Below are 11,469 nucleotides of genomic sequence, written 5' to 3' on the forward strand. Positions count from 1 at the left end.
AACAATTTGCTAAAGAGTTTTTTATTAGCTCTTCGAATTTGTTATAGAACTCGAAATTTGGATTCTGATTTATTGACTTTTGGATTCGCAAAATCAAGAATTAACATTATCTTATCTTATGATACGGCATTAACATTATTTGCTAACATCCTAACATTATCACTGATACGGTTAACATTATTTGTGCCCATCTGTGCCCTTCAAGCTTTGATGGAAGGCTTCAATGTCCTGACCCTTAAAGATGTGCTTTCAAAAGCTGACATCTTCGTTACCACTATACTGGGCACGGGGATATACTCTATGATTTTATATCAAGCTCTAGATATTTTATAAATCCAGTATTTGGGATTAGCCTTATGTATAACCGCATAACTACGTGCCCAAATGCAGCTGAAAGTTATGATTACCTTGTTTCGTGGAATGCATTTTATACTACTATTATAAAAGCATGTACTCTACCTTTTTTTGCAAATCCTTTTTTTTTCTTTTCAAATTTATAGTTGCTTCAATTTTTTCCCCATATATCACTACGTGCATTTGCACGTATGTTTTTTACTAGTGTTATATATATATATTTGTAAAGTGAGGAATTGCTCCTCTAAAAGTTTATTAGTCACAAGACCCCAATAAGGTATTTATAGTTACAACCTAGTTAAGTCCTATGAGGAAACATAATCCTATTCTAATTAGGAAACCTCAGTATATTCATGCTCAAGCTCTTTGTGAGCACATCGGCACGTTGCTCTTTTGAAGTAACAACGGTGATATGGATCAGCCCAGCCTCAAGCTTCTCTTTGATGAAATGTCTATCAATCTCCACATGCTTAGTCATATCATGTTGTACTGGGTTATGAGCTATGTTGATTGCTGACTTACTATCTGAGTATAACTGTATAGGAACCTTCAAATCAGTCACAACCTCTTCAAGTAGCCCTTTAAGCCATAGTACCTCACAAATGCCTTGAGCAATCGCCCTAAACTCGGCCTCGGCACTAGACCCCGCAACTACAGCTTGTTTCTTGCTTATCCAAGTCACAAGGTTACCTCCCACATATACACAATACCCAGAGGTAGACCTCCTATCATTGGACATCCTGCCCAATCTGCATGCGTATATGCCTCAATCTTCAAATGTCCATGAGCTGAAATTAAAATTCATTTTCCTGGAGTAGTCTTCAAGTATCTCAAGATCCGATATACTGCCTCCAAATGTGAGGAATAGGGATCATGTATATACTGGCTAACAAGACTAACTGCAAATGTGATGTTAGGTCTAGTGTGAGATAGATAGATCAACTTTCCCACTAATTTTTTATATCTTATCTTGTCAACTGGTTCTCCTTCCTTTGCCTTCAAGTGTAGGTTAGGTTCAATAGGAGTCTCAGCAGGCTTATATCCTAGCATTCCTATTTCCTCAAGAAGATCCAATGTATACTTCCTCTGGGATAGAGATACACTGCTAGTAGAATATGCCAACTCTAAACCTAGGAAATATCTTAGTTTTCCCATATCTTTGATCTCAAATTCAATTCCCAAAAAAGTCTTTCATGCTGAAATCTCATCCTCACTACTGCTTGTGATCACAATATCATCCACATATACTAAAAGTATGGTAGTGTGGCATGATGAGCACATTTATGTGTGAAATCTTAGGGCATGAAGCTCTTCATGCATTGTATACACTTAGAGTGGAGTTACTTCGGGTTTTATGTTGTTTTTGCAGATTTTAGGACTTTTCAAGATTTAAGCAAATATTTGGAGTTTTGGGCTTTAATCATGCAATTTTACATGTCAAGAAGTCCATTCAAATTCTCAAATGCGAAAATGGGCATAATCTGGAGCATGATGGGCTAGAGATGTGTGATTATGGGCCAACTCTGAAATATTGAAGAGATAAAGAAGGCAAATTTGATCTATGGCTGAGATTATAAATTATCAATCAAATCTATAGAGATATTATTGAGAGAGTCCACATGGAGAAAAGAGTCATTGCATACTTCAATATCTTATTTTCTATTTGGGATTTGATTAAAGAAAGAAAAAGAGGAAAAAGAATTATATTCAGATAAGGATGAAGCAAAAATCCCTTTTTTGAATGTCTTTGTCCAGTTTCGATCAAACCCTTCATCGAACGGTCATCCGATGTCCTATCGTGCTGATTTTTGGAGAAGAGCTTCATGACTACTTAAACCTCAAATCCAATGGTGGAATTATGCATCTGATCTCTCTAAGTCGGCGCGATTAGTACGTCAAAACCCTAATTGGCTGAGTCAGATTGGAACCCTGAGTTTTATTCAAATTCAGTTGTGCCTCATATCTCATTTAAACTCTATAAAAGGAGAGCATACTCCATCAAAAGGGAACGTGTTCTAGAGCTTAGTAGAAGCATTCTTTATTCTCTCTTCAGTTTATATAGGCTTTCTTTAGTTTTCTTTGCTTGCATTTGTGAAATTTTAATTTCTAGATTGATTGTTTAGGTTTAATTTTTTTTATGTAATGCAATTCAAGTTCAAGTTTCAAGTATTTAGATTCATTTTTCTCTGGGTCTAGCAATTGCAGATTTAGATCATTCTAGATCTAGATCTGGTTGTTAGGGTTGGTTGATATTCGAATCGTTTGTTCAATTCGCAAGTAAGTAACCTTCTTTATTAATCTTCTCTCCTCCCTCCATTCCCGCTTCTATCTACCCCTCCATATTCTTAATTTAGGATTTACTTTCAGCATTTACTTATTGTTCTCCCATCTCTAGGATCCTTGATCAAAGATGCCTACAGTCGTGCCTCTCTTTGGTTAAGGCTTCCTTTTTACTTTTTGCAATTTACTTTCTGTTATTTACTTTCTGCAATTTACTTTCAGCATTTATTCATTATTCTCCCATCCCCTGGATCTTTGATTAGAGATGCCTATTGTCATGCCTCTCTTTGGTTAAGGCTTCCATTTTCTTTTATTGCTTTGTTTATTGCTTTGTTATTTACTTTATGCACTGTTTTTTTTTTCTTTAATATCCATTCCCCCGATCGGTGGACTATAAGCTACGGCAAAGGGTCCATGGTCAAAGTCATTATTATTATATTCCCCTTCCCTCGATCCAGAGCTGACACTCGGATCACTTCCCTTTTTCATTTTTATTTTTATTGTTCGCATTTTTTTTCTTGTCTTTTATTTATGCAGTGATTGTGTTTAATTTATTTTTCGTTTCAATTCAATTGCATTAGAGGTATAGATTAGGATTGTTTAGTTTAGTTAATTAGTTAACAAAAATTGAATCATTCCACGCATTACTATTAAGAAATTGAATTATAAGTGGCATATCTCCTTGAGATCGACCTGTTAGCTACACGATACCATGCGCTTGCAGTTATTTTTAAATTTCACAAACAAGTTTTTGGCGCCGTTTCCAGGGAGGTATTAGTCCATTTTGTTTTTTACATTTTTAGGTAAATCAAAGTGTTTTAAAAAAAAAAATTCAAAGATATTACTCTTAACTTAAGTAGAAACAAAAACGTATAGTAGTCCCCACTCTACTATAGAATCCTCAGGATTCGATTGTAGGTGGCTCCGAAGACTATACGGATTCCCTTGCTGTCAAACCTATACAATGCTCAGCTATACGGCAACTTTATGGCTTTGGAATCATTGTTTCAATCTTTGTGGTGGGAAATTCACTACTTTCCCTTTTGTTTTTATTATTTTCTTTTCTTCTTTAAGTTACTTTATATATATATATATATATATATATATATATATATATATATAATATATATATATATATATATATATATATATATATATATATATATATATACCAGGGGTAGATTAGGATCTTTTGTGGTGAAGGACATTGTTACAGCATTGTTACAACCATTACAAGATGATACAGAGAGGGGAAGGGGGAAGAAATCCTATTCCTAGAGGAGCACTCCTCTGAACTCTCTAATCTTGCAAAGAAAGCAACCTGCTCTCCTTTGAGAGCACCCTTCAATTTATAGAAGAAGGAGGGTCTTTGTACAAGATGGTCATCCGTCGGATGCCATGAAATCAAGATTGATGGCCATGATTAAGTCCTTTTGGATTGCTAGCAATCTTCAAGGATAAAGTGAAGATAAGGTTGGTGGGATAAGATTCCTTTCAACCTTGACCGTCCGATTGGAGGCTAGATTCTTTTAATCCTCGACCGTCCGATTGGAGGCTTGATTCTTGACCCTTGATGTTGCATTGATTTGATAAGCTTGTTTTACACCATTGGATGCAGATCTTCATCTTGCACCGTTGATGTTGCCATGATTTGGTAAGCTTGTTTTACACCATTGGATGCAAATCTTCATCTTGCACCGTTGGATGTAGAAATTATAGATGATGAACCATTCCAGGGCATTCCATGTGTCATCGACACTGTTTTCCCTATTGGTCTGGTTCAATTTGTTTAACCCAATCTGGCTGAGCCGGGTTTTGGCTGGTTGATTTTATCCAATTTGACCAAGCCGGATATTGGCTGGACCATTCTTAAACCAGAATGATGAACCGGTTGCCCTTTTTACTGACAGGACACGTCAGACTATTCAGGGCCGGAATAGTAACGGTAACCCATATTTTACCCTGGGTAAAAGGGTGCCGATATTACCGTCACGGCTTACGGACCATTCTTTGATGCCGTTATGGTTAACGGTTTCCCATCTTCGCATCCTGGGAACTGGAAGGTTTGTTCATGCAGAAGGCCTTTTGCCTTTGCCGGTGACATTGGTGGTATTCTTAGAACGTCCGCGTCCTCGCCCGCGTTTGCTTGTAACACGAACAAAGGGGGATGAAGCAACAGACTCTGCGAGAAGATCATCTTCATCATCTTCATCTTCATCCGCTGGATCCTAAGCATATTGTCCAATGTGGCAGTGATGCATCAGAGAATCACTGATGGATTGGTCATATTCTTCTTCCTCGTCTTCTTCATCAAGAGCTGCAATTTGGGCTTCGAGCAAAGCCTGTTTAGCCAAGAGTTTGGCTTTCCTGCTGCTAGTAGATGAGGTTTGAGAAGTTGTTGGTATTGGTTCAAGGCCCGTCAGGGACTTAATGAGGGCCGGAATGCTACATTTGGATGTGTCGCAACTGTCCCACCATTTAATATGGTAAGACCGTGCTAGACACGGAATTGTCCATTCGTTGTCAGGTGCAGTTTTGGTGGCTGCACTAGATTGTTCAGCAATGAGATATTCCCAGTACATTATCCATGCCAGCTTGCAATGGACAAAGAACCTGAGTAGGTCCGGTGTTGTTGGGCAGGTCGTTGTATGCTGGCAAAAGACAGTGAAGGAGCTTCTGCCACAGAATTTGGTAGGATTGCTTCAAGTGGTCCCATAGTTGCCCACCACTGGTTGAACCAGTAAGGAAATGTCGTGTGCACAGGGAATTTATGTGCGAAGTAGAAGAACCAAGAATGGCGGTTTGCTTTATTTTGAAAGAAGAATGCATGGTGCCATGCATCAATATAATCAAAATAATGATATTGGTTGGGTTGGTATGCAGAGTTGGAGAAAGTCCGACACTGAAGTGGTGCGGCACCCCATTCTTCAGGTGTGAGGACCTTGAGAATAATAATAGTGGTGTGAGTCACCAATGAGGGGTCATTTCTATCCATTGTTTGCTTCCAGATGACAGACTCAGTGTCAACTAGGATGTATTCATAGTATTCTTGGGATTTCCCTGGGTTGGTGGAGTAATAGTCCGCCTTGCCCGCGAAGAGTCTACGGGCAATGGTTAGGGCATCGTTGTTCTTGGCTGGAGAAGAGGAGTCTTGGGCAGACCTGTTGCCATAAGAGGTCTTTTGTTTGATGGCAGTGTTGGAAGAGGTGGTTTGAGGGGTAGCCATGTTGGGAGTGTACAGATTCCTGGAAAATGGAGGTATAAATAGGTCAGGAATGCAATGATGATGCGATGATGCGTTGTCTTTGTTGTAAACAAATGATGCAAATTTTGAAATTTGTAAAGGTGGAAAATGATTTTGAATTTGGTTAATTGCCGAAAAAGCAATGGTTTTTAATTGATTGATTTGAGAAATCTGGGATTTTTCCAAGAATTCAAAAAATATCTCTTTTCCTTGAATGTTGGTGGTTATTCCAGTATCAGTTACAGTAAATGGTTTAATCATTTCAAGAAATGGTTGCCCTAAGATGACATTGGTAATGATATCTTTAACAAGGATGAACACCTGCCTAAGACGTATTTGGTTGTTGTGAATGCAAACGTGTGATAATTTGTAATTGACACCGAGACTCTGGCCATTAGCACCAGAAAGTCTATGGGTAGTCTTTTCATAAAATTGAGTAGGGACAAGTCCCTCCTTGATGCAGTTAGAAGCTGCACCAGTATCGACGAGGGCAATGGTGGATAGGGTGAAGGAATCACAGATGACGAGATGAACTTGAACATGCCATTGCTGGAAATGGATGCTATTGATTAATTGGTTGAAGTCTTGCCTAGGGACAAAATGGTCAGGTGATTGTTCAGTATTGATGGGAACATATTGTTCAGGGGTTTGAGCCGTAGTTGCTTGTGTGGAAATGTTAGAGAGTTGTCCCCGGAGAAGGTTTAACTCCAGCTTAATTTGGGTGACTTCTTGTTTGAGACCTTTGGTCAGTGTCTCAAGGGTTTGAATTCTATAGTCATTATTTGGGGGAGAAGATATTGAGGGAGTCGGTTTAAACCGATTGTAAATGTTGTTAAGGTTGTAATTGGAATGTTACTGTGGGAATAGGTTGAGGAATCAAAGAAGCTTTAACTTGTTCAAGATATTGTTTCTTTAAATCTGGATCCTGAATTTGATCAACAAAATCAAGAAAGAAACTTGGAATAGTTTCATTCCTAATCATATTGATGGTATTTGTGGAACATTCACATATTCCAGAACCGTCGCAGGGACAAGTGAAGAGTATGGCTTCAGAATCATCTGAAAGGCTACTCAGATCAGTATTGATGTTATTGATTTCGTGTTCGGAATCAGACGAGCTATCTGGTTCGGCGAACAAATGGAGTATTGAGCTTCGAATTTTTTCATCATCAATTATTAAATTGACCTTTTGTGCCATACGGCAGTATTTGGCTAAGTGTCCGACTTTGTTGCATTTGAAACATTTTCCAGTGAAAGTTCTTCTTTGTTCATTTTGTTTGGAATGCTCTTTATTTTTTGTTGGTGGGGTATTTTTACGGTATTTATTGTTGGAGTTGTATTTATGGGATTTATAGTAGGGTTCAGAAGACTTGTATTTTTCATTATTATTGTCTCTATGTTTCCCAAATCTGTGGCTTTAAGTGGATTTTATTGGGGCAAACCCAAATTGTTCACAAAATCCACCTAACTCTTTGCTGTAAGCCTTAGATTCCTTGTGTATTTGCTTACGTAATCTCATGTCTGTACACAAGGCCAGTGCTTCCTCATGTATAAGACTAATGATATTCCCGTAAGTAAGGTTATTGTAAGGGATTTCATTGTTATGGTCTTTCCTCAGACGTTGTTTTAATTTCTCAGAAAACATTGTTGGTAATCCTGTGATGAATTTTTCTTTCCAGAAGGATGAATTTGCATCATCTCTGGTTAAAACTTTAGAGATGAAAGTGTCTTTGTACCATTTGAATTGGTGAAGACCCTTGCATTTCAGATTAGATAATTGTTCAGAAGATCTGTCTTTTAAACGAGACGGATCTCCAATAAAATGAATGGTGATGGTGTAAATCAAAGTATTTACAGCATCAGGAATAGGTTGATTATGTTCAAGTAATGGTTCACCAGTATGGGCATTGGTTTGGGTAGCATTTAGGATTCCTAAGTGCTGGGCTGGGGTGAGGATGTGGTCCCACCAACCTTTCAATTGTCCAAGAAACCTGCTACGAGAAGCATGGCTACAGACTGGTCATTGGTTTCACGGAGCCGATAAGCATTGGCAACCATGGTCATTTCCTGGAGTTTATTGTTGATTTGATAATCAGTTAAACCATCAATGTTCCATTCATAAATGATTCCAGATTGGTATTAGGCCTGGGTCCTTCCTTGTTGCTCAATAAGGAGGTCAGGGAAAGTAGGTCGATGGTAGTAGTGGGCCAATTGGTGGGTGTTGTTGCTGTTGTTGATGTTGATTTCACGGACTAGCTCGGTGATGGACTCACCTGAGTCAGATCCATAATCAAACCCATCCTGAATCGTTTCGATTCGGTGAGTGGTATTGGAAGCGGATGCTTTTGCAGATCTTGCAGGAGTATCAGGAATGATGAGATTGCTTAAACGAGATTCAATTTCGTTAAGCATTTCAGATTTGCTTAACCGTTTTGCGTTGATTTTAGGAATTTGAAACGGCTTAAACATAGGAGTGTTTAAGGATTGTTTTGATTCAGAAACGGATTTTGGGGTTTCTTTGGGAATTTGCTGGACAAGATTTTCGACTCTAGTTAATTGTTCACCTATTGTTTGAAGATTAGAGTTGGCAAAGTTTAATTGTTCAACAGTTTTAAGACTCCCACCTTTAAGACCTTCTTTGTATTTAAAAGGGGCAGCTAAAACATCTTCACCTTCAATGTTTAACTTGATTTGGTCCATTGGAGGATGGACAGAGGTTATTGTTTCCTTGGTTCTGTTGACAAGCCATTTTCTGAATGGGTTAATAGTTTGATTTATTGTTCCATTGGTCCATGGATAATCTATGTGATTTTCCTCAGCGTAGGAGGCAAACCAGACAAAAAATCTCATGTTAATTGTGTATTGTTCCATGTCATGATACCAAGCATCACGTATTTGGATTTTTTCAGAAAGATTAAATTTACCGTTAAACCAATCTTTCCTAAGGGCATTGTCAGGGCTGTCAAAGTCTTGCCGGAGCAAAACTTTATCGATCGAAAAAGGTCGATCGGACAAAATCGTCATTAATGATGAATTCCTGGGGAGAACTTCTAATTCAGAAGAGACAGGAACTGTTTGTTCTATGGCCTTGATGGTTTCTCTAAGATCAAAGATTAAATGTTGGTGAATTTCTTTGTTGGGGTCTTTGGGCATCCTCCATTCTACCAAGGATTCGTCAAAATCATTGTTCAATTCCTTTTGGTTAAGGATATTAGTAGCCAAATTGGTCTCCTGCTGGCTCACAGTTGTTGAAGACATGCTTCGGGAAATCACACTCATATTTTCAAACTCTCTCTTTCCGACCTAAAAGAAAGGGGTCCACTTAGAGAAGTCTTCACCCGTCACTAAGACCTAGCACAAAAGAGGACTTACACACCGTCTGCCTCACCTCTAGGAATCATACCATGACGGTCTTTTTTACTTCTCGGATACCCTAGCCAAACGATTAGGAGGGAATTTAAAAGAAAGAAAATAAAAGTATGAATTTCAAAAGCATATAAACAAAACAGTAAGCTAATAGGCGGAAAATCCAGCCATCAATATACCAAACTAAAAAGAAAGGAACAAACTATGAACAATATTTGGCATAAAGAAAAATATGCGGAAGGAAAATTATAGGACAAAAGGTAAAGAAATGAAAGAAATGATAAGCAGGAAATGCATAACAGAATTGAAAAGAAAATCTTAGGCGGTATAACCGACCATAAGAAATATAAAGAATTTAAAGCAATAATGAAATGAAATGCGTAACAGAAAGAAATTTAGGCGATAATTCGACCATATGCAAATGATGCAAGAAAAATAAAAGAAAGGTCGGCAGAGCCATCCCTTTCATGCATAGATGAAAATGAGAATGCATTGATGAAAAGATAAGGTTACAAGGAGAAGGGTAACCGGAGCATTGGTGAGGGTAACCGGACTTACACGAAGAAAGCTTGGGTTACACCGGAGTTGTTCTAATCATACACCACGCCTTCATGGCTCTGATACCAGGAGTTGTTCTAATCATACACCACGCCTAATGCAGTTATATATATATATAAAATAAAAAAATTAAAAAAAAAAACTCATTCTTTCATAAGAGCCTTTAACTGCATTAGGTGGTTAGTGCATGTGTATCTGGATTCGTGATTCCACAAATAGAATTGTCCGAGTGTTTACCTTGACCATGGAAGACCTACCTCAACCTCCTCCACCTAAGAGTTTTAAAGATAGATTTTATCCAACCAAATCTGCACAACCCTCCTATATATGTTTACCTGATGTGAGGGGTAATAATTTTGAGCTTAAATCTCATTATTTGTCTATGTTACCCCAATTTCATGGGTTACCTGATCAAGATGCATATTTGTTCCTTAGGGAGTTTGAGGAGGTTTGTGTCCTTAATTATGAAGTTACAACAACTCACTGATGATGCCGTAAGACTACGTTTCATTACATTTGCATTAAAGGATCAAGTCAAAAAGTGGTTTTATAGCTTACCTAGGGATAGCATTACTACATGGGAACAATTTATTGTCCTCTTCTTGAAAAAATTCTTTCCTTTCTCTAAGACGAATAAAATAAGAAATGATATTCTTCAATTTCGTCAGAAACCCAATGAGTCCTTTGCTAAGGTAATGGAGAGGTTCCAAAGCCTTCTCCAAGAATGCCCTCACCATGGTATAGAATTATGGCATTTATGCCAAATAATTTATGAGAGTATCAATTATCAAACAAAGCAACTCTTGGAATCTATGTGCCCCACAGGATTTACATCTTTCACTGATTATTCCAATACTTGGGAATTTCTTTTTGTGACACCCAGCCCAAATCTAGCCCGGAAACCCGATCTGTTTTGGGTGAAGTAGGGTTTGTTTAATGTTGACTTTGAAGTTTGACCGTGATTTCAGTTTTACTATCTTTTAAAATCTTAGGAAGCCATGTCAGACCTTTCCCTTAGAGTTGATCCAATGTCCCAAAATGAGGAAGATGTCTTTGTGGGCCATCTCAGTAGAAGATATGGTGTTTGACCCAAAACCCATGGATATTGATGATGGTGTTTCCTTATGGAAAGCTTATTTGATTTGGTGTTGAACTATTTATTTGTGAAAAAGAACTTGATTGATGGACCTAAAGCTTAGTTGGACCTGGTTTGAAGACATCTCTCCATACTAGGTAAGTAGTATGATGTGTTGAAAGAGGCCCATCCAAAAATATTGAAGTTAAGCCCATTAAATCCTTTGTTTTGAATAAGCCTGTCAGGCAGTGGCATTTTGGTAAATATCTGTTTTGAAGGTTTTCAAAAGCTTTATTTCCTTCAATTTCGTGGTAAACTATTCCCACCATGTTTCTAAACCTCTTGATAGTGTGGGATTGACCTTTGAACTTCCTCTTTGGCAACCAGTCAACCAACAGGGTCAATTTGGTCAGTTTGGTGAAACCCTAGTAACTCTTGAACTCTTTGTGCTATTTAAAAGGGGGAACTCCATGTGTTTCACTCTCAATCTGTTTCTAAGCCTTGGGAGAATGTGGGAAGATCCCTAGAACCTCTCCTTCGAAGCCAAGGAAGATCCTCAAGCATCTCTTCAGATTTCTTCATCCGTTCCTCT

At 38.1% G+C, this 11,469-nt stretch overlaps 1 non-coding gene across 1 annotated transcript; it reads right to left on the minus strand.

The window, feature by feature from the left end:
* Positions 1-10,437: 10,437 nt before the first annotated feature.
* On the minus strand, positions 10,438-10,544 carry LOC149005138 (small nucleolar RNA R71). The gene has a single exon (XR_016170008.1). It is a non-coding gene; the product is annotated as a small nucleolar RNA R71 (small nucleolar RNA).
* Between the last annotated feature and the right edge of the window lie 925 nt (positions 10,545-11,469).

The sequence above is a fragment of the Hakea prostrata genome, chromosome 9 (assembly GCF_041222555.1).
Source record: "Hakea prostrata isolate BN-2017 chromosome 9, UWA_Hpros_2, whole genome shotgun sequence".
NCBI classification, from domain to species: domain Eukaryota; kingdom Viridiplantae; phylum Streptophyta; class Magnoliopsida; order Proteales; family Proteaceae; genus Hakea; species Hakea prostrata.